Raw genomic sequence first — 25,144 nt, 5'->3', positions numbered from 1 at the left:
TAGATTTATATGGTGTATGAGTTCCTACCCATATGAATTTGTCAAACCATAATCACAAGACAAAGATAATGACAAATCCAAAACCATATGGATTGAACTCAATCTTAACTTCTTGCCACCTGGCAGCTCAAGGGCCTGCCATTGCTTCCAAGTTGTTATGCAACAAACTGAGAACTCTAAGAACTCATATGCAAAGCCAACTTTAACTTGAATGGGCACAGATATGTCAACACGATAGGTTATAAACCTCAAGTCGTGTGCTAGTGAAGAACTTCAGGTTTTATTCTTGATTATTTCTTGAGACTTTCAAGACCTTTAAGACTCCCACTGTCCTCTTGACATATAAGACTCCCTTGTCAAACATCCGAGAGATAGTGCGGATTCTAATCAAGAAAAACACTTTACCCAATTGGCCTAAGTTGGTCTTTGTTTTATCCAAAACATCACAACTTACCAATTTCAAATGTACAAGAGTAGAAAACTTTTACTCTTACATTTGACAAGTGTTTTAAACCTTCTTTAAGACATGTCACTCAAATGACAATCTTGGAGTATGACTCTAAGACTTGTATTGGAACGAAGTATGACTCATCTTCTTGATTTAACCATTTCAACAATTCAAGTTCCTCTTCTTAGTCATAAAAATGCACTAAGATTTCCTTAGAGAACTAATTTTGATATGGTTTCTTAATCATTAAGATGATCACAAAACTGATACTAAAGTACTCTCCCATCTTTTCAGATATGAGAAACTTTTATCCTTCTGCCTAATTTGATTCTTCTTATTCGCCCTGCCATACATTGGAACCTTTTCCAATGTCTCAGAGTTACACTTAAGCTTGTAAGTATAATCATATTTACTGAGCTTTAGTAAACTATGACGAATAGTCTTATCAATCTTTTGTGGTGGACTTAATCAGTGCACAAGAATGTGTACTCGATCCCTTAGTCCTTTACTTGACTCACACATCCATGTGGCCGAGTAATTAGTCTTAATTTTCCAAAACTTGAAAGTTCTCATTCATCATGATATACAACTTGCATGATTCCAAGTTCCGGTCCAATTGAAACTTGGGTGATGAGAATCTTTCCTTATTTGGTAAATCTAGACATTACCACAAATGAAAGAATCAATTTCATATTTCCACTCTTGCTTTTAATGGAATCATATAAGCAACAATTTTTCCTCAAAAGCCATTGTAAGGATATTTTAAAATAAATAAAATCAAAAAATTTTTCTTTTATTTTAAAACTTTGCGGAAAAACTTATCCTTACAATCCATATGAAAACTTGTTGTTATCTATTCCTAAGCAATATCTCATAACTCCTAAGAAGTTGCTCAAGAATCCGATCTTCAAACTATGCGATAGAAATCCATCTAAGCCATCAGATTCAGCATATTCTTTCTTTAAGTTTCTTCACTTTTCTTTGATTCTTAAAACATCACCATGTGACCCAGTCACATCATGTATCAGGAATCTCAGAATAGAAACTTAACAGAGTTAGATAGTGGTCTTTACCTGAAGTAGAGTCAAACTTATTGACTTTAACATCCTTAGGTAAATTTGGCAGCTTCGCAACCAATGCCCCTTCCCTTGGCAATATAAACATATGGACCCTTTGATAATGGTACACGAGACTATCACAGACTTAGCTTTTCTCTTTACCATTTGGTCAACCGAGTTGACTATGGCCGATCCCTTTCCATTGGGAAGAGAATGCTTTACTGGATATCCAATTTCATCATTGTCAATGTCCATAAAGTTTTAGGAAGTTGATCTTAGCAAATAGATAAGATCGTTAAGGGTCTTGTCATAGTCTGTTTCATAGGTGTCCCAAAGGAACTCACTATGTGACTTAGAAAGTGATTGAACCACCAACTTTCTCAAGACTTTGACACCCAACTCTCCCGACTTGTCAATATGTGACTACATCTCCAATTGTGAGGGAATCTGAACCAGTTGGGTTCACTGATCCAGAAGCTTTGGATTGTTTCTTTGAAGCGCCATATTTCACCATTGTTGAGTTTTTGAGAGAGCTTGAAGAATGCATAAGAGTTTGAAGTTTTAGAAAGCGTAAACTTTTCTTTGTGAAGAAGAAAGGGGTTATATAGTGACTCGATGAAGCCAAAAATGTTTTTCACCTAATTGAAATTGGGTAAAACGTTTGGGTTTATCTTTTGAATTATCGTCTTTAATCTCAACCACATATTTGATAAAAAAGGGATAAAGGGTGACTTTTGGATTAACCAGAAAAGGACTGCATTTAATGAAGTGTCAGAATTATATCACGTCTTTGAGAACGTGTGGAGGGGGGCGATTAGTCCATTGCATAAAGTAGAATATGTAACGGATGTGATGGTTTGGGGTAATAGGAAAGACATAATAAATGATTTGATATGGAAAATCTTTATTTTGTCGTCATACCTAAAATAGGTCTGACACAAGGTTTTGGGAGAAAAGAATGTGACAGTTTCTCAAAGGAATGTTTTTTATTTAATGTTTTATTTAATGAAGGATCATTAAATAGCACACTATGTTTTTTTTTGATTTTCAAAAAAAAATAAAAAATGAACCGTCTGTAAATCAATTAATGTGACTGCGGATGAACACATCATTGCGCATGGCTTCTTTGGTATTGCGGATAACTGTAGTGAGAGAAATTGAGAAGAGCACTTGTACAAAATTTAGTAATAAGAAATAAGAAAGACCCGTTAAAGATAGATATAATATATGGTTGCGGTACATTGACTGTGGTACAGAGGATGTTCCAAAACCATCTATTATCAATAACTTTCAGTTAGAACCGCAATGGAGACCAGAAAGGTCTGCGGTACCTGTGCGCATATGTACATTCTTTCGTTAAAGTGCTCCTACCTTTCCTTTTCAAGGACAAGCGGTTGCGAGCAATCGAGAAGAGCTATTTGACTCAAAGATGAGAGGAAGCGAGTGAAAAGGAAGGATATGGGGAGGAAGATGACTATCTAAAACCGATAGTCCAGTAGGTCCTTGTAAAGCGAGTGGAAGGATGTGACTCGACTGATAGGTTGAGGAAGTCGGGCAGGTCTGGAGGTAGTGCCTCCTAAGAGAGATGATAACTGCACCATTCAAGATCAATGCTTGCATCCAGAGATAGATGGGCGAAAGATGGACGAAAGTCGTTGAAAGTGGAACTGATTCTTATCTGGTTGTTCACAACCTGCCTACTTTTGATGACATGAGATTCAAGACCCCCTTAAATAAAGTAAAGGCATCTGATCCTGATTTCCTTGATCCTTCATCTGGCTGGGCTGTCGATAGAGTAAGCTGGATGTGCTAGTCGATCTTGTAACCCATGAAAGCTCAAGAAAGAGAATGTCCTCTCAAGGCCAGTCTTTCAACCGCCTCCTTTAAAAATCACCTGGCATTCGTCTAGTTAATCTGCCGCGGGGTAGGGAGGTCCCTCTCTAGTTCATAACCTTTCTTCCAAATCCTCCCCCGATTCTACTTTTGGCAAGCCGTGGCGCAGATAAAAGCTTATGGGTTTTTCTCCTGCTTATTCATTAAGGCGAGTGGATGTCAAGGGAGGGGATCATAGTCTTTCAACTCATCTGGAATATCACAGAGCAGCTACGTGCCTCTGTTCCGGTCCCCGATGCAGCCCCGTCATCAGTAGCTAAAACCAAGGTCGGCCCTCCCCCATAAGCCCCTGGAAGTTGTACCTTATCGAGTGGACTTATCAGCATCACGCTTCAAAAAAAGTGTCCAACTATGCGCGTGACTTGCATTGGCAACTTTATCCCACCCTACATCAGCCGGTGTGTATGAGCTTCGCTCCTTATAGCTATAGCTCTACACCGTCGCCGGCCACTTTCGTTCCTCTAGCGTATCCATTGGTGGGATTTCTTCTCGACTGGCGTATTACGCACTCTGGCCAATATACTACATGCTAATAATGGTCTTTTGGATTTAATATCCTACAAAAATGGAAAGTGGTTGGCCGTTCGATCGAGTCCATCCCTTGAATTCGTACCTTCCCAAGATGCATGAGTCTTCCGCCGATTGACAGAAATGCCGATTAAGCAATTCCTCCCATCCCGATAAAGGGAGTCACCCGTGATTCGATAGTTCCATTTTCCGTTGATGCAAGCCGATTGGGATCCCAACAGTCAAACCACTGTCTTCGTTCCACACCCTCCTTTGTAAGAACACATTGAGTTTGGTAGAGTCAAGTGCTTTTGTAAACAAATTAGCAATCTCTTCATGAGTAGGGACAAAGATGAGTTCAATATTACCTTTCAGAATGTGGTCTTTGATGAAGTGATACTGTAGTTCAATATGTTTTGTCTTGGAGTGCTGAATAGGATTATGAGAGATCCCTATGGCACTTTCAGAATCAGAATAGATTGGTATCCGCAGCATTCTGTATCTATAATCTAACAGTTGTGTCTTCATCCAAAGGACTTGGGAACAACAGCTGGTTGCGGCCACATATTCAGCTTCTACGGTAGATAATGAAACACAACTTTGTTTTCTTGAAGACCAGCTAACGAGTCTACCTCCTAAAAATTGACATCCACCAGATGAAGTTTTTCGATCAAGTTTGCATCCGGAATGATCCGCGTCGGTAAACGCTTGAAGACTGAAGTTATTGCCTGTGAGGTACCATAGACCAAGAGATTTGCTTCCTTTTAGGTACAGGATAATTTGTTTGGCTGCGGTCATATGTGACACTTTCGGTTTAGCATGATACCTTGCAGACACACCAGTTGCAAAGACGATGTCCGGTCGGCTTGCGTTGAGATACATTAGAGAGCCAATGATACCTCTATAAGTCTTGTGATCCACAGATTTGCTAGAAGGATCAGTAGAGATCTTATATCCGAAGGCCATAGGAACCTTAGCCGAGGAGCAGTTATCCATAGAGTATTTCTTCAAAAATTCAGTGGTGTATTTCTCTTGATGAATGAATATCCCTTGCTGAATTTGTTTGACTTGAAGACCTAGAAAGAAATTAATCTCTCTATTCGTGCTCATTTGAAATATGTTTGTTATGAGCTTAGCAAATTCATCCACCATGCCTTGATTAGACGATCCGAAGATGATATCATCAACGTATATTTTTACAAGCATAAGGTGATTACCGTTTGCTTTTCTAAATAGCGTGGGATCAATCATTCCTCTTTTGTAGCTTGACAAAGCTAGGAATTCAGAAAGAGTCTCATACCAAGCTCTAGGGGCTTGCTTCAGACTGTAGACTGCTTTTTGAAGCTTGTAGCAGTGATCAGGGAACTTGATACTTTGAAATCCGAGAGGTTGTTGAAGATATACTTCTTCTTTCAATTCTCCATTGAGAAAAGCGCTCTTAACATCCATTTGGTGTACCTTGTTGTTTTTATGGGAAGCATATGCTAAGAAGATTCGGATTGCTTCCATTCTAGCCATTGGAGCATATGTTTCATCGTAGTCAACACCTTCCAGTTGACTGTAGCCCATAGCAACTAGTCCTGCCTTATTTCTGATAACCGCACCAGATTCATCTAACTTGTTCTTGAACAACCATCTAGTACCAACAATAGTATGGCCTTGTGGAATGGGAACAAGTTGCCACACTTTGTTTCTTTTGAATTCTTCCAGTTCTTCTTGCATTGCAAAAATCCACTCTGGTTCCATTAATGCTTCTTTGATAGATTGAGGCTCGACTGCGGACATAAATGTTGCATAGTGACAATGATCAAATAAATCCTTGGCAGATCGAGTTTCGATACCTGCAGATGGTTTGCCGATAATTTGACCTGGTGGGTGATCCTTCGTCCATACATGTAGACGAGGCATCAGATGATCAACAGCTGCGGTAGAAGGAATGATTTCAATATCAGAGGTTTCTGCGGATGGGGATGGTAGTTCCCCCTAGATTTAAGAACAACCTACTGAATTATCTTGGGTTGTTGGAGCGAGAATGACATTTTCTTGAGTAGTTTGGAGAGGTTCTCCTTGGATTGCTGATGGGAGTTCCTCTGGAACCTGAGAAGGTTCCCCCTGGACTGTTGATGGGAGAGTGATGACTCTTGAGTCGGTTCGAGTGTCAATATTCTCTATGATTTCATCATCCGAAATCGAAGATACGTTTCATGGTAACAATTTTCTGAGAATGGGAACTTGAGCATCATCAAGTACTGGAACCTCGATGGTTGTTGTTTGATCCGGAGTACAGCTTTCCCCCTCAACCGGAGAGGTGAAAGTATTAAGAGATGCTTCTTCAGATAGACATGGACTAGAAACATCAGCGTGTTGTTGTAGAGAAGTTGGTGACACAAGAACTTCGAATAGTTTTGTCATTTCAACAGGGTCAAAAAGATCATCATAATTGACTTCAACCAGGTTTAGCGGACCTAAAGAAGCAGGAATGTCACTTTCCATGATGGCAGTGGTTTCAGTAGATGGAGGGGTGTTGCAGATGTAAGATTCATCGAAATTAACATCGAAACTTTCAATAATTAGCCTCGTTCATATGATGAGAACCCGATAAGAAACTTTATTCGTTGAGTAGCCAAGAAAGATGCCTTCATCAGACTTCAGTGCAAATTTGTTGAGCTGATCTCTGTTGTTAGTCACAAAACATCTACACCCAAAGATGTGAAAGAAATGAACATTTGGTTTACGGTTGTTGAGGCCCTCATACGGTGTCTTGTTAAGGCGTTTGCACACAATGCTTCAGTTCTGAACGAAGCATGCGGTTGCTACAGCTTCATCCCAAAAGTAAAGAGGAAGATGTGCAAAGTTAAGCATGGATCTGGCTGCTTCGACAAGAGTTTGGTTCCTTCTCTCTACTACACCATTTCGTTGAGGTGTATATGGAGCTGAAAAGTTATGAGAGATACCTTTTGACACCAAGAAGTTGTTGAGAGGATGATTTGTGAATTCAGTGCCATTATCACTGCGGATGCGTCTTACAGGAAGCTTGATCTGGAGTTCTATTTCTTTGATGAAGTTTATTAGAGCCTGCGATGTTTCGGATTTGAGTCTGAGGAAAAATACCCATGTGAAGCGAGTGAAATCATCAACTATAACCAGTATATACTTTTTATTATGGAGACTGGCTACGGTTGATGGACCGCAGAGATTAATGAGGAGTAGTTCAAGAGGTTCGGATATAGATGAGTCAATCACCATAGGGTGACTAGCTTTGGACTGCTTACCACATTCACAAGCAGGACATAGAGTGTCATTGCTAAACTTGAGAATGAGTAGTCCTCTGACCAGTTCTCCAGTGACCAAGGTGTTGATGTATCTGAAATTAAGATGAGCTAGCTTGTGGTGGCATAACCAGCTAACTTCGGATACAGCTTTGGAGAGAAAACATAGTTGTGGTTTACCAATGATGAGAGAGACATCCGGAGGATACATGATACCCTTGGATCGTGATTTGATCAAGCAGGTGCTTCTATCACTCGTCATAACGTAACAAAATTGATAATCAAACTCCACGCGATACCCTGCCTTACATAGTTGGCCAACACTAATGAGATTGTGTTTAAGGATTTCTAGATAAGCAACCCTCTGAATTGAGAAGTTCCCCGTAGTGAGTACACCGTAACCTCAGATGATTCCATTCGCATTGTTGCCGAATGTCACATTTCCACCATTGCATATAGGCCTGAAATCCCGAAGGTATTCTAACCTTCTGGTCATGTGCAAGGAGCAGGTATTATCGATAAAGCATTCTTCTTCTTGATCCTCCTTGCACAAAGCCTACAAAAGTTAAGTGGTTAATTTGGGCACCCAAGCGAGTTTGGAGCCCGGAGTCACATGCGATGTTTTAATCGATGCATGATGTGAGGTTGTAAGGACAGGTTTTAAGTCAACTTTCAAGCCTAGTCCTGCGTGTTTGAGAATTTTTTGAGTTTCGTGAGATTGTGGATACTGACGAGTCTTTTGAGAACGATAAGATTTGTCAAGAGAGATTTTTTGACACTGACATTGACACGTGAACTTTATATCATTTACCCTGACATTTGGCTTGGTCTGTGGTTTTGAGGAAAAAGTATGCTTTTCTCCAGTCCGAGGATTGTAAGATTTGACCTTTTTGTTTGTGTGTTTTGAAAAGATGTTTTTTGCAGGTCTTGCAGGTGTGTAGACACATGCATTCCTTTTGTCAAATGAGGTAACCTTTTGAGTGCCGGAGTTGGCAAAATTCCTTTCCATTTTTGAGTTTTTGAAAAAGACTATGGAAGGGTTGGGGTAGGTAGAATACCTTTCCATTTTGGATTGTCTAATGAATAGACCTGAAAACCATTAGATCGAAAAAACTTATCCTTAGTGTTAGATGTTTTCTGAGCAGTGTTAGAAATAGTGAACTCCTTCCTTTTTGTTTTCTTGGAAACAGTTGATTTGAAGTGATAATTTGAGAAAACAATTTTTTCTGGACTCTTTGACTTTGGACATTTAACAAATTTCTTTTGTTTTGAATGAGTTTCCTGTTGCTTTTCACGGGAATGAAACTCTTCTTTAGAAGCTCTTTTTTCTTCGGTATTAGGAGAACCGCAGTCAGTGACATTTAGTTGCGGTTTCCTTAAATCTTTTGGAGATTTTGAAAAACAGGGACTTGATTCATCCGAACTGGAGAAGTCAGGACTTTGAGAACATTGACCAAATTCAAAATTTTCGATTGGTATTTCATGATTAACTGGTTCAATAGTCACAGAACTTTTGACTACGGTCTGTGGTGTAGTGCTTTGAAGAACCGCAGAGTAAGTCATGGTGGACACTTTAGTGCTACATTTGATACTAGGTAATGGGACAGATTGTAGTTCATGACTGCGGTTAGGAACACCGCGGTCAGACTACAGAGATGGGAAGTCCAATGTGACTTCAGGACTTTCTAAAACAATTTCCACATCAACTACGGATGATGTCTGAGAATCAAAATGAATTATGTTATCAACATGATTAGAAAATTCAGGGAGAATTTCTTCGATAACACAGTTATTACTCAGATCATGGAGTTTACCAAAATGAGCTTGGATATCCTCAGGAAATGTTTTGTCATTGACCGAGGGGTGAACCGAGGTGAGGAGTCCGTTACAGTTGGGTACCCATTGGACCAACCCCAATTGAAAGTGTTATCAACATTCCCATTATTAACTAGATTTTCTATTGCTTCACTTTCATTAAAAAGCTTTTCAATTAAAATATTTAAGCGTACAATTTCACTCTGTGCTACATCTCTCTGATTTAAAGCTATCTCTAGTTGTGTTTCACTTAACATTCTAGCATTTTTTTCTAGCATCAAGTCCTTCTATAACATTGCCATTTTGAGTATTTTATTATCCAAACGTCCTCTAACTTGGAATATCTCCTGCGATGCAATGTTCTTCTCATCTAGGCTTTATTTTAGTCTGTAAGGACGGCAACACATGTGTCATTGAGTGTGTCTATGAAAGGTTGACAGTCATGCATGCTATAATTTAATGTTTGAATCATAAGTTTTACCTGTTCCACAATGCTGAGAGTTCCATCTTTCGCCATATAGCAATGGTTCTTCTTTAGCTTGGTTGAGCTGTCTTCATCAGTAGTTGCTACCATATAGATCTTGCCTTTTCCTTTACTGTGATCATCTTCATCTTCATTTCCTGATGACCACACTTGATGATTCCTTTTCACTTGAGCAACATAAGCTTTTTCCTTTTCTTTGTCCTCCAGTTCTTGAGCTATTTTGAGATAGAAGGCTCTGTCTTCACTATGTTTGCCTTTCAGTCCATGGCAAAATGGTTTTCTTTTTTGCACTTGTGACATATAACAATATAACTTCTGTCTTCTAAAGAAGTACCAGAGTCATTTGATTGAGACTGCGGTGGCACGCCTTTAGACTGTGTTTGCTGAGGCTGTGGTGGAGGGAGAGGATTCTTGGTGGAACGAAAGTGATTGTTTTGAATTTTGCGGTTGAAAGGTGGTCGGTTGTAATGTTGGTTTTTACGAAATGAAGGTGGTAAGCGATTGAATTTTTGACTTATAAGGGCGATGGCATTCTGAAACTCTTCTTCATCGTCATATTCTGAGTCTGCTTCATATGACTACGGTTTTGAGTTATACGAAGTGGGATATCTTTGAGTGTGACGTGATTATGCTACAAGAGCAAGTGGACCTCTGAAGTCTGAACAGTCCTTGAGTATAGTGGAATATTGGGCTTGCAATTCTCCATAGAGCTTATAGAGAGACAACGAGTGAATCTTCCTATCTCCTTGAACAATCATTTTGGTTGTTGTCCAATGTCTTCCCAAGTCATTAAGGAACTGTAGATTTGTTTCATGATTGTTGTGGACGGTGACCGCATTGGATAGTTTTGTGACAATCAAGTTGAATCTCTTAAAGGAGTCTTCCAAACTTTCACTGGTGTGAGCTTTGAAGTTGTTGAACTCATTGAGTGTCGTCATGAGCTTCTTGTCTTGAGCTTGCTCTGAGCCTTCATATAGATTTTTTAGAGCATCGTAGATCTCTTTTGCTGATTTGCAGTTTATGATAATGTCGAAGTTGTCAGGAGCAACTACATAACAGATTTCATAAAAGGCAATAACATCATTTTCCATCTTGTCGAGATCATCCTTGGTGGGATGGTTCAAAGCTGGTTGACCTCCTCCTAGCCTTGCTGTGGCTCCGCTAGTTTGGACTAGTGTAAGGACTGGGACATGTGGTCCTTCTTCTATAGATCGCCAAACATCTCTACCAAGTCTTCTAAGATATCTTTCCATCCTTTGTGACCAGTGATGATATTCATTCACAACCAGTATTGGGGCTGGATTATAACCACCAACACTGTTGGAGACATTCAGTGATAACGCTTGTGCCATTTTTGAAGTTTTTTTTTCTGTTTTTTAGAAATGAGCTTCAGTGGTATAGAAGGCTCTTTGAAAAATCAGCGTTCCATTTTTCAAAAAGCAACTGATGGGTTTTGGTCATAAGACATCCTATGTGCTTATACAAACCCTAAAGCTCGGATCTAGGTTTCTCTATTGTACATACTTTGAATCCAAGACTATAAACCCTAATTCTAGCATATGGAAATCAGAATTCACATGTAATTAGGTTTAAGAACATACCTTGATTGTTATATAGCAATAACAATCCAATTCCTCCTTGAATTGACCTTGGAAGGCTGAGAGTCACAAGTGTCACTCCTCTAATGGCTTACAAACACCATAAGCAAGTGGAGAAGGTATAAAGAGAGAGGAGAGAGGTTAGAATTCGACTCTAGGACTTCTTAGGAAGGGATACACGAATTCATGAGTCAAGGGGTGTTTATATAGGTGTAGAGATAGGGTTTCAGTCATTATCCTTATCTAGTTGCTTATCTACAAAGCAACCAATAAGATAATCCTTGAATCCTTATCATACTCGAATTCTAAGTGATTATCACTTCAAATTCGTCCACCATATATATAAGATAATCCTTACCTTATTTTGTAACTATCACATAATTACAATTCAGCCCCTCTAGTTTAATTAATTACACTTGATCACAAAACTAATTCTTAATTAATTATTGACCAATATTAATTAAACAAATATGATTTCTCCTTTAATATATTATTCTTATAACATATTAATAAATCATATTATCCTCTCTCTCTTTATTTATTTCTCCAATCAAGTTGCTTAGGTGAAGGCAACCCAAAAGGACCATGCACCATCGGGTCAAGTACATACCAAAATAGTTATGGACTTAGACACTAATCCAACAGTCTCCCACTTGGATAAGTCTAACAACTATTCTGCGTATGACTTCGGATCCCAATCTGCAATCGTAGCTTTCTAAAGCCGCTGTCAACTCTGATCCTATCAAATACGCGTGTCCTTAGATAAGGGATCATATATTCCTCCATTCTAGATATCATATGAGACATGATTTCAAATCATTCTCTTTGTACTACTTCTCGATTTCCGATTTATGACGACTGCCCAATTGAACAAATCAAAATAGCCCTAGCCCGGCCGAGCATTTACGTTTGTCATCACTAAACCATCGAGGGGCCCAAAAGATATCGCTTTTATCCTACTTTGGATAAAAGGAATGGATAAACTTTGATACAATGCTTGCTTGCACTCACGCACCGAATCACACACAACAATATGTTTTATAACACCAAGTTACTAGTGCGTTTACATATTATCAATGTGCAACCGATTCGCAAGATACAACTCACACATCGCGGTTTCAAGAATATAAGATGTTATCGTCTCACCAATCACTCGTGATACAATTCATGGAGTGATCCAAGTGAGCGTGGGTTTAATCCAATGCTCAAATCATATTCTTAAGCACTCATGAACGTTGCAGCAAACATTTGCTTATGTCTAATACTCTTCTAGACAATCCACACACCAATTCACAACAGTCTTCATTCATATCTACTTCCAACATATGAACGACTGTGGCCCGTTCGAATAATTCGATTATTCTTAATAAACTCAATTATTCTGGAAGTCAAAACATGCAAATGTGAAACACAAGAATAATACTAATCCCATATGACCTCAAACCTTTGAGTATAAATAAAACACCTTTTATTTATCACCATATCAATTACTCATTATTTGTCGTTTCGGGTAATCAACTTCTTACTTGAATTCCAGCACTTGTCCCATGCTCCTAGCATGCACACAATGTTTACCTATGGTTCTTACTTTTGTGAAATAGACAAATTGAACACATTTCCAATCATTCTCATTTTACAACTCCAAATCCTTTTCCATAAGTGTAAGAATATCAATTCTTGCTACTTATAGAATATGCTAGATTCTAACATTTTATGCAACGATCCTTTCGTAATGTCACTGCACCAAAGTCACAAAGACTATTGCCAATGATATTACAAAGTCCTCTATCGGAGATTGTTACAAGACAATTCCTTAGATATGATGTCTCCCACTCAAAGTACATTCCTTTGAACATCCTTTTGCATAAAAGTTTCTAATCTAGACATAGATTTTCAATATTTACTTCCCAATATGGACACGCTTCCATATTTTCCATATGACAACTTATTCTTAATAGAATCTCATCTATTCATAATAATGTCGATATGGTCCATCCAATACCATGCTTCCAACTACTCACAAGCGACCAATCCTCGTCGAACTTTGGATTGTCCTTTGATAGTTGTTTAATTATTTTAGTCAAAACCGATTCTAGTCCCTTTTCCCTCTATATGCGCTAGACATTTGGAAAATTTTAGAATGGTCAAACATTAAAGCATTTGCAATCGATCCTCTACCCGAAGCGTATGGGACACGACGCATAATGTTTTATTTGCTATGTTCTCAAAATTCAAATTATGAAGAGGAATGCCGTAATCATAATCGAAATTTTAAGAACACACTATGTACCCTTGACTAAATTTATTAACATTTCTCAAGCTAAACCTTTAGATTTGAAATGAAGCATAATACTCTCTCCCTTAATTATAGCAAAACAACCTTACAACCCTTACTACTTTGCAAGGTATAACTCTTGTTTTCTATAATTAATATTGCCAACTTGCAATACGTGCCTTAATAATCATACAATCATAACATTTATGCTCCCACTATCATGATGATTATTATAAAAACATAACACTTATGCTCCCACTAGCTTCGACATGTATTCATAAACATCTTAACTTTCAGAAAGACAATACTTATTGAATTTTCTTAAGTTCATGTTTCTAATACTTAGTGCTTTGATAATCTTTTATCAAGGCTTCTTGAACTTATACACCTTTGCCTTAGATAGTTCATGTGTGTGTAAACAATTGCCAAACCTCACAATTCAAATTATGGAAAGGGATACCGTAACCATGATTGAATTTGAATGCAATTTTACAATTACTATCTTCTTAAAATCTTTCTTAGTGAAAGCATTTCCTCACAATCATTTTCATGAAGGAGGAAATCTTATGACACCTAGATTTTAAACAGTGTATGTGTTCCTATCCATGTGAATTTGTTGAAACCAAAGTTTACAACAAATTCAAACTCATATGGACAGAACTTTCTTAATCTTGATTTCTTACCTCATGGTAGCACAGCTGCCCACCATGTCATCCAAGTAGTTAAGCAGCTCACCCTTTCCTATCAATGTACCTTTCATTGATTAAGATGCTTTGCCTTTTATGCGTTCAAAAATGAGAACTCATAGAACTCACATGCATAATTAACTCGATTGGATTGACACAGAAAAAAAATAATGTCATCACGATAGGTTGTAAACCTCAACTCGTGTGCTAGTGAGGATCGATAAGGTTTATTTGATTTGTTCTTGAAAACTTTTCAAGACCATCAAGACTCCCACTGACTCCTTGACATATAAGATTCTCTTGTCAATAACCATTTCTTGACAAACAAATATTCAAGAGTTAGTGTAGCTTTTATCAAAACACTTCATAAATTGGTCCTAGTTGGTCTTTGTCTTATCCAAGACATCACAACTTACCACATTTATTGAATGTTATAAACCTTCTTAATTCTCTTCACTCAATGTCACAATTTTAACTTTAAGACTTGTTTTGGAACGAAGTATGATTGACTTTTTGATTTAACCATTTTTTCAATTCATGATTCCTCTTCTTAAACATACAATTGTACTTAGGGGATCAATTGAAATATGGTTCTTAATCATTAAGACCTATCACAAAGCATAAAAGCTACTCTCCCTTCTTCTTAGAATGAAGAAGCTTTTATCTTTCTGCCTATTTGATTCTTCTTATTCGTTCTGCCATCAATTCATAATTACACTTAATCTTATAAGTATAATCATATTTACTAAACCTTTAGTAAATTATGACGAATATCTTGTTACTCTTATGTTGGACTTTGATCAACACACAACTTTGTGTACTCGATCTCCTAGTCCTTCACTTGACACTTTGTCAATGAATTATTCTAATTTCCAAATACGAAATTTCTCATTCATCGTGCATCCACGTTGCATGATTCCAAGTTTCTGTCCAATTGAGACTTGGGCGATGAGAAACTCTCCCTATTTGGTAAATTCTCGACTTTCCATAAATAACATAATAAGAACCAAATCCATTATTGCTAATAATAGAAACATTTTAACATCAATTTTTCATACACGCCATTGTAAGGATAAATAAACAAAATTTAAAGTCAAAATTTATTTTATTCCGGAATAATTTGTCCTTACAATGCAACTCATTGAAAAACTTATGCTAATACATCTTTCTTAGCAATCTAATTCTAACTCTAAGTAGTAGCTTAAGAATCTAATCTTCGAGAAACATGATCGAAATCCATTCCTTCACGATTAGATTCTGCTCACTTCTTCTTTTCTTCGATCCTACAAAACATCAATTGTAATCTTATCACATTATGTATTAAGAATCTAGAATAGAAGCTTAAAAGAGTTAGTCAATGGATTTTACCTAAAGCAGAGCCATACGTTTCGACTCTCCCATCTCTTAGATCTCTTAGGTAAATAGGGCAGCTTCGTCTCCAATGTCCCTTCTCTTGGCAATAAAAGCAAATCGACTTTTTTAGAACAGGACATGGAACTACTTCAGACATCGCCTTTCTCTTATGATGAAACTTTTCGATCATAGCATGTCTTTCGTTGCCATTGTCTATATCCATATAGGTCTTGAAGGCAAATTCACCAATCAACTTTGCTTTTCTATTGCGCCAAACCATTGCTGATTCAGCAGTAATAAGCATATAGGTGAGATCTATATGGGTCACGTCGCGGTTTATCATATAGTACTCTGTTATGAACTCACTATATGAGTTGAGAAGTGACTGAAGAACCCAATCAATAGCCATTTCCTCACAGACAATGGATCCCAACATTCTTAACCTATCAATGTGTGACTTCGGACCTTCCTTCTTTATGTTTACTTGCCAAAAGGGCTTGAGTGATCTTGAACTTTTCAATCCTTTGATCTTGTGGGTTAGGGAGAACAATAGGAGGAGGAGGAGGAAGTGAAGCATGATTTCTTGTTCCTCGATCGAATCGTGGAATACCATCTTCATGTGGAATGCTTGTTCCACGAGATTTGGGAAGACCATAGTTGTCGAACTTTGACATCTACAAAACGGGAGAAAAACGAATTCAAGTTAGTTGATTGATTGAGTCCTTAGTAAATCACCCAAATGAGATACTAAGGCTAAGACCCAACACAATATTCTACAACTCGGGAAAGGGATGCCGTAACCCTAATTGCAGAACATTTGAAGGTAAGTGAATGACGATTCACTAATTTCCACCATCAAAAACGAAAAAGAAATTTAAGTTTTAAATCTATGAAAACTCCTAGATCCTTTGAGATTCATTGAACTTTCAATGGCATGTTTGAATCTCGATATGCCCCTCTTGTTTGTGACTGGGATGCCGAGGATCACAAAGCGGGTGTGAATAACCATGCAAACTTACATGGTGCCCTCACATGTTACAGTCACCTATTCGATGTGCCGGTAAACCACACACGCTCCACCGAACTATGACAAACATTGAGTCACCCTTTGCTACCTTTGCTTAGAACCATTTAGTGTGCCGGTTAACCACACGCGCTCCACTAACGTCTTAGCAATGGCACAAAGTGTAATTTCATGGAATTGCATCAATTCACTTTTGCCTAAGTAACTATGATTGGGAATTTTATGAAAACATTTAGTTACTTTTATATTTCATTATACTTATAATGGAAGGTTTCGTCCTATCCTGCCCGTTCGGCTAACGACCCTCCACTAGTCAAGAGTGCGGTGGGTAAGAGTGGATACCCATTCAATCGCCATTTTATAGGCAATTTCCTTAAACACCCCTTATAGACCAGCTTCGTGAATGAGGCCTACTAACGGTAAGACTGACTTTTACTCATACATATATATAATGTTAGACTTTTAATGTTATATATATAGTATAGGGTGTATTTTAACACTTTTAAAATACTATGTGGTTAAATTTAACAATTATACTTTTAATTCAATTAAATTGTAAACCTAAACTTTTATGGATTTATTAAATCTCTTTTAATTATACACCTTAATTAATTAATAAAACCATAAGGGGGTGATTTGAACTTTTTCAAAACAATACTAGAGTTTTAGAATTTAACATTCCTAATTAAACTTTTAATCAACTTTTAAATTCCAAAACTTGAGGGCAAGTTTTGAAACATTTCAAACCATAAGGGTTTAGAATTTAAATATGCATCAAAATTAAACTATTTAATCAAAATTTAAATTCCAAAACTTGAGGGCAAGTTTTGAAACCTTTTTCAAAACATTAGGGTTTCAACTATTTAAATTTCAAAACAACAAAACTTTTGGGGTTCAAATTTAAACTATAAAACCTAAAGGGCCAAATATGAAACTTTTCATAACAACAAGGATCAAATAACAAATAATTCAAATTAACATTTAATTACATAATTATCCATATTTGATGATTTCTTGCAAAATGATTTATCAATTTACTTAAAATAATTAATCAATTATCTTATAAGGAAACAATTATCTTATTAATTGATAAATATCTTCAATTAGATTAAAAATATAGTCAAATATATCATATAATCGGATTAATATTAATCTAACATGATTAGGTAATTATCCCAATGCAAAAACAGCAAGAAATTCCGAGATAATCACTATCTGACGCACCGACTCGCCGAGTCACCCTCTGGAACTCGCCGAGTAGGGCTGACTCGCCGAGTCCAAGAGTGACTCGCCGAGTCAGGTCGAACAGTGAGGCCAAAACACGATTTTCAGTTACATCAAGCATCAATACAATAGAAACCAATCATGGCTCTGATACCACTGATGGATTTTGGTCATAAGACATCCTATGTGCTCATACAAACCCTAAAGCTCGGATCTAGGTTTCTCTATTGTACATACTTTGAATCCAAGACTATAAACCCTAATTCTAGCATATGGAAATCAGAATTCACATGTAATTAGGTTTAAGAACATACCTTGATTGTTATATAGCAATAACAATCCAATTCCTCCTTGAATTGACCTTGGAAGGCTGAGAGTCACAAGTGTCACTCCTCTAATGGCTTACAAACACCATAAGCAAGTGGAGAAGGTATAAAGAGAGAGGAGAGAGGTTAGAATTCGACTCTAGGACTTCTTAGGAAGGGATACACGAATTCATGAGCCAAGGGGTGTTTATATAGGTGTAGAGATAGGGTTTCAGTCATTATCCTTATCTAGTTGCTTATCTACAAAGCAACCAATAAGATAATCCTTGAATCCTTATCATACTCGAATTCTAAGTGATTATCACTTCAAATTCGTCCACCATATATATAAGATAATCCTTACCTTATTTTGTAACTATCACATAATTACAATTCAGCCCCTCTAGTTTAATTAATTACACTTGATCACAAAACTAATTCTTAATTAATTATTGACCAATATTAATTAAACAAATATGATTTCTGCTTTAATATATTATTCTTATAACATATTAATAAATCATATTATCCTCTCTCTCTTTATTTATTTCTCCAATCAAGTTGCTTAGGTGAAGGCAACCCAAAAGGACCATGCACCATCGGGTCAAGTACATACCAAAATAGTTATGGACATAGACACTAATCCAACAGCAACCACAATGGCTCTGATACCAATTGTTGAGAAAAAAACTTTGAGACACACTTGTGCAAACGTTATAGCAAGTATATAGCGGAATAGTTAATCTCGAAGGATCTATTAGCTCAATAATAATACTAAAAGTTAGAGGTTAGTGAGTTAGTTGCGGAAAAGTAAAGAAATGTAAATGACAACAGTTGTTATTTCAAGTATACATGTAAGCTGATTCAAAACTAGGAATGCATTCAAACCAAGTTAATAAGTGAGATCAAACTTAGTGATTAAGTCACGAGGGACTTGTGTAACGCCCGAGTTTCGGGGCTAAGCATTTTAGAAAATGTAATAGTCTAGGTCAACTATTGTAACTCTTTTTGAAGTAATAAAGATGAAATATTTGAGTATTATGTGAAATTATGTGTATTTATGTGCTTATTATTTAATTATAAATGTATAATTAATAAAAATAAAAATAAACGTCAAAATTAAACTGTGAGATAAGCCCGATATCTTTATATAAAGTTGTAGTTGTCGAAACAAGGATTCCGGGAATATAAAGAATGCCGAAATCCGAGTTATAACGAAGAAGTTATGACCCGTTGAAGTTTCGCGATGGAACCGACACGATACCGGGAAGCGTAAATAGTGAATTTAATATAGAGCGAGTTTTAGCCTTAGCATTTTGAACGAGTATCATATAATACGTTGAACCGAGAGTCTCCATAAAAAGAACGCCCAAATCTAACTTCGTATGAAAAAGTTATGATTTTTCGAAGTTTTGGCTTAACAGTGTACAGCCCGAAATTTGAATATTAGGTCGAGCGGTTTTTAGCCGACACGACCTAAATGAGAATCGAAGATCTCGTTAAGAGTAGCATAACGAGAAAAAAATGTGCGAAAACGGACGTCGGATGAAGAAGTTATGATAATTTAACGGACCAATCCTGTCCCAGCCTGTTAATAATATAACTTTTAAAATAAATTAAAAATTAGCCAACGGAGTCTAAATGAAAGTTGTAGAGTACGTTCCCATCTTCGTGTGGATATAAAGAACGTCAAAAACAGAGCTCGTATGTGAAAGTTATGATTTTTAGAAGTCGGAAAGTGAAATTGCGAAATCAGTTGAGAAGTTAATGACATGGCTCGATCAGGGCCGTCGCTTGCTGACCACGGTGCTCGCTTCGGATGATGACACGTCGCTTCGCTACGCCCCGCGTCCGAGGCCAAGTACGCCCCGCGTACATTTGCTTCTTATCCATTCAGAAAGTAGGCGCGTGCGAGCCAACTGGATCCGAGTTGGTGTTCTTATCTGAGGACTACGCCCCGCGTAACCTCCCTACGCCCGGCGTACCACCGACGCTTCGCGCCTATAAAAGGCATGCGAAGTTGCCCGGATTTCTCACACATTTCTCCACTCTTTCTCTCACTACTTTCTCTCTCAAGCTTCCCTAAACCCTCCTAAACCCTAGGTAAACCCCCTAGCCCCCGAAGGAAGCCCCGAGGCTCCCGAAGTCCCGAGAAAAAGGGTCTTTCGGTTTTGGAAAAGCTGCTTCGAGAAAAGTCCGGTTTTCTTTAAAATCCGCTGTAAGTGAGCCACGCTTACACAATTTTTAATATAGCTTTCAAATAATTATAGTAATGTTATTAGGTCCTTAAAATAATTATTTAGGCTATTATTATGAGTTATATTGAGTGTTATTTAACGCTTATATAATAATAATAATAGCTAGACTATTAATTAGTCGCGGTTGACGTTAGACTAAACCCTAGTGGTATTGATACTAGGTTTTGTCGAAGGAAAATTATTTTGAGAGTATCGAAGCGTTGTCCGAGTGCTGACTCACCACCTTTCAAGTGAGTGCATAGTTATTGTCAGCTTACACATAGATATGAAGTATTTTATATAAATTACATGCTATGTGTGCATATTATCTGAATACTCGCTATCTATGCTGGATGAACGTTTTATACATGTTTTCAATAATTTAAACTGTATATGTATTTTATATCTACAAAATGTGTTGGGTAAAACACGGGTAGATGTAATAGTTGTTGCGTGACAAAATAAAATAATGAGAGGCCTCGTTATAGATGTTATTGATGATCCAGTCATCTAGCGGAGTATAGATGACGACCACAGACTATTTTAGACAGTCCAGTGGAACATTAGCAGGCTCGCAACCTATAGGTGTTTATTTGAACTGTGTGCTCACCAGGTGTACCCCATCCCCCACATGGTTGCCTTAAGGACATTTATTGCTGAGGAATCCCCTTAGCAGTAGTGTCCATCCCGATGATAGTCCTTAGAGTAGGTTCCTTGTGTCAGATGTCTTAGGGACGTAAAGTGAGGATAACAGGAATGGGTAATCGGGTTTGTTTGGTTTGATAAAGTTAATAAAATTATTTATTGTGGGTTGAAAACCCTATGTGCTCACTAGGCTCCCAAGCCTGACCCACTCAGTTTCTTGTATTACAGGTAGTGACGCATGAGCATAGATGTGTTGTCTGGGGATGAGAGATTAAGGGATTTTAGGCCTGTAAATACAAAATAATGTAGTAAGGCTCATGATGTATTGTTTATGCTTATGATCTGTATGAAACATGACATCCCGAGTCTTTTTAATGAAATACATTTCTATGGAAATGATTTTGATAAATCTTTATTATATTTTTTTGGGACAAATTCCAAAACACTTTTATTTAACATGTTACTCTGATTTTTCAAACAAAGCATAAACAAAATCGGTCTTTTCTGGCCGTGAAAATGGGGATGTCACAATTGGTATCATAGCATTAGTTTAAGCGAACAAGGAATTTTTAGGATTTCTAAACTTAAACTTAGAATGCTAAGCGATGATTGTGAGGTGTGAGCACTAGCTTATTTTAGGAATTATGCCTAAAATTCTTTTATGTGATAAATGCTTTGTGCCTGATATGCTGTTAATTGTTCGGATCTATGGTCTGTTTCCGACCGGATCTGGAAACCTTATGTGTTTAGGATTCTAAACGTTCGACTACGATATTAGAACTAACATGTAAACGTTTTGGAGAGAAAAGGATGATTTGAACATCAGTCCTAAATAAAGATCTAAATTCACCTTATTCGGTGTATAGATCAAGATGGCAACGACCTGTAGCGGAAACGTGAATGCAAATGGGAACAGAAACCAACCCCTAATGGTTGAGCAAATACCGGTTGTGGAAGCTGCTGCTAAGCCAATAACGATGGCCGGAGTGCAAGCGATGATCCAGGCGATGTTGGATCGTCAAATGGAGGAAACCAAACGTTTGATCCAGCAAAATCGAGAGAAGCGACCATACAGATTGAACAGCCCGAGTTGAATGAAGGGCAGACTGAGGAGGGAAACTACAGTGGAACCGTTGGTCATGTCAACCAACCAATAGTTCAACAAAACAACGAAGATGAAAGAGTCGAGAGGAATGGAGGCAAGTACAAGGATTTTCTGACTTGCAAGCCATCGACTTTCACGAGAAAGGAAGATCCGATCGGGGTCATGGATTGGATCTCGGAGATGGAGTTAGCTTTCATGATGTGCGGTTGCAGAGGAAAACTACAGATCATGTTTGCAGTGCGTCAGTTACGAGGAGGCGCTGTACATTGGTGGAATACCTTGGGGAAGACTTTAAGCCCCAACGAGCCCCTGCAACTGACATGGGCAGGATTTTTGGTGCAATTCAAACGAAAGTACTGCTCAGCTCAAAACTTGCTCGAGCTAGAGAACCAGTTTCTAACCCTAAAGAAGGGAAGCATGTCAATCGATGAATACACAAACAACTTCACAGAAAAGATGGAGTGTGCCTTGCATCTTGTTCCTGATGAGCTGACAAAAATCGATAAGTACGCAAAGGGACTTCCATGGGAGTACGCGGTGCCAGTGTGGCAGGCACATACTCTGGAGGCAGCTATCTGGGCTGCCAAGTCTGTGCAGGATATGATTAAGGGAAGAGCTGCCAACAAGGTTGAGGTTGGCGAGAAGAGGAAATTTGAAGGGTCTGCTAAACCCAACGAAAAGAAGAGCAAGTTCGGTTCAAAGAAGCTCGGGGGGGGGGGGGAGGAAATGAATTGAAATGGTGCGAGAAGTGCGAGAAGAAGCACTCGGGAAAATGTAGCGAGGAAGTAAACTGCTACAAGTGTGGGAAAACGGGGCACTATGCCAAAGAGTGCATCATCAACAAGAGGGTGTGCTACGAGTGCCGTGAAGAAGGGCATATTGCTAAGGATTGACCAAATAAGAAAGATGTGGGAAGGCCCAACACTCCACCGAAGCCGAAGGTGAGAGCCTTCCAGATGATGCTCGAGGCTGCAAAGGAGGCAGCAGACGTCGCTTCAGGTACCTTTCTTGTAAATGGTTTGCCTGCCAATATGCTATTTGATTCCAAAGCCAATTAATCCTTTGTGTCGTGTAAATTTGGTGGGAAGCTAGCATTACTTGTAGAAAAAATTGATAATTCCCTGATTGTAGAAGTTGCCAGTGGCAAGTTCGTACCTGTTAGTAATCGTATTAAGAACGTAATCATCGACCTAAACAGAAACGAATTCCACGAAGAGCTATTACCCATAGAGTTAAATGGTTTCGACATCGTTTTGGGTATGGATTGGCTTAGCGCCAACGATGCCGAGATATTATGCCGAAAGAAGATAGTTAGGGTAAATCCCCCTGGAAAGGAGTCATTTATGGTGTACGGGGACAAACGAAGAGTGAATTCTGGAATCATCTCCCTGATGAAAGCCAGAAAATGTTTATCCAAGGGATGTGCATCATATTTGGCATTTGTGATTGATGCTAAGAAAGAAAAGAAGGACGTGCAGAATATACCGGTTGTATGCGATTATCCAGAAGTCTTTCCCGAAGATCTTCCCGAATTAACACCTGATAGGCAAGTGGAGTTTCGGATAGACTTGTTACCAGGTACAACACCGATAGCAAAGGTACCTTACCGATTAGCACCGACGGAGATGAAGGAGCTTATGACGTAACTTCAGGAGCTGTTGGACAACAGTTTCATTCGACCTAGTTCATCACCCTGGGGAGCTCTAGTGTTATTTGTAAATAAGAAGGCCGGAAGCATGAGAATGTGTATAGACTACCGAGAGTTGAACAAGGCAACGATGAAGAACAAGTATCCATTGCCAAGGATTGATGACCTATTCGATCAGCTGCAAGGTTCGAGCTATTTTTCTAAGATCGATCTTAGTTCGGGATATCATCAGCTGAAAGTAAGAGATCAGGATATTGAGAAGACTGCATTCAAAACGAGATATGGACACTACGAGTTCTTGCTTATGTCGTTTGGACTAACCAATGTTTCAACAACATTCATGGATTTGATGAATAGGGTTTGTAAACCATTCATCGATAAATCCGTGATAGTGTTCATCGACGACATTCCGATCTAGTCGAAAAGCCAAGAGGAGCATGGCAAGCATCTACGGGAAGTGTTGGAGGTGTTAAAGAAGGAGAAGTTTTAGGCTAAGTTCTCCAAGTGTGATTTTTGAATCCGAGAAGTCCAATTCTTGGGTTATGTGGTTAACCAAGAAGGGATAATGGTTGACCCAATAAAAATCGAAGCGGTAATGAAGTGGGAACGTCCAAAGAGTCTGACGGAGATTCGAAGCTTCCTAGGATTAGCCGGATATTACCGACGATTTATCCAAGGCTTTTCTTCAATAGCTGCTCCATTAACAGTGTTGACCCACAAAGGAGCTACGTATACGTCGAGTGAGATGCATGATGAGGCATTTGAGAAGCTAAAGAAGAAGTTATGTGAAGCACCGATACTTTGTCTACCAGATGGAGTTGAAGACTTTGCGATTTACAATGACGCATCTGGAGTCGGGTTGGGTTGTGTTCTGACCCAAAGGGAAAAGGTTATAGCATACGCATCTCGACAATTGAAAGAACACAAAAGAACTACCCCACTCATGATTTGGAATGGGCAGCGGTAGTTTTCACTCTAAAGATATGGAGGCATTACCTTTATAGCACGAGGTGCAAGCTTTTCATTGATCATAAGAGTCTCTAGTATCTCTTTAATAAAAAAGAATTAAACATGAGTTACTCAAGGACTACGACTGTGAGATACTTTACCACCCCGACAAAGCAAATGTTGTCGCTGATGCTCTCAGTCGGAAAGTCAACCATGAAAGGAAAAGGCCAAGGGCGTTGAGAATTGAAGTCGTCTCGATGATTGTGGAAAGCATCAGGAAAGCACGAGAAGAAGCCTTAGAAAAGAATGACCAAAAGGAAGAATGTTTGGGAAAAACGTTAGTGTTCGGTACAAACAGTCAAGGACTGAAGGTATTCCAAGATCGGATTTGGGTACCTAAGACGGGAGGAATAAGAGATATTCTGATGGAAGAAGCACACAAGACCATGTACTGAATTCATCCCGGTAGCACTAAAATGTATAGGGACTTAAAACCCTACAACTGGTGGCCGACGATGAAACTCGATGTTGCGAAGTATGTGGCCGAATGTGCGAGAGTTAAGGCACAATATCAGAAACCGTATGGGATTTTGGAACCTTTGCTTGTACCCATGGGTAAATG

Source organism: Lactuca serriola, chromosome 2, assembly GCF_051521515.1.
Source record: "Lactuca serriola cultivar US96UC23 chromosome 2, Lser_US96UC23_V15, whole genome shotgun sequence".
Lineage (NCBI taxonomy): Eukaryota > Viridiplantae > Streptophyta > Magnoliopsida > Asterales > Asteraceae > Lactuca > Lactuca serriola.
This window is presented reverse-complemented; position numbering follows the sequence as displayed.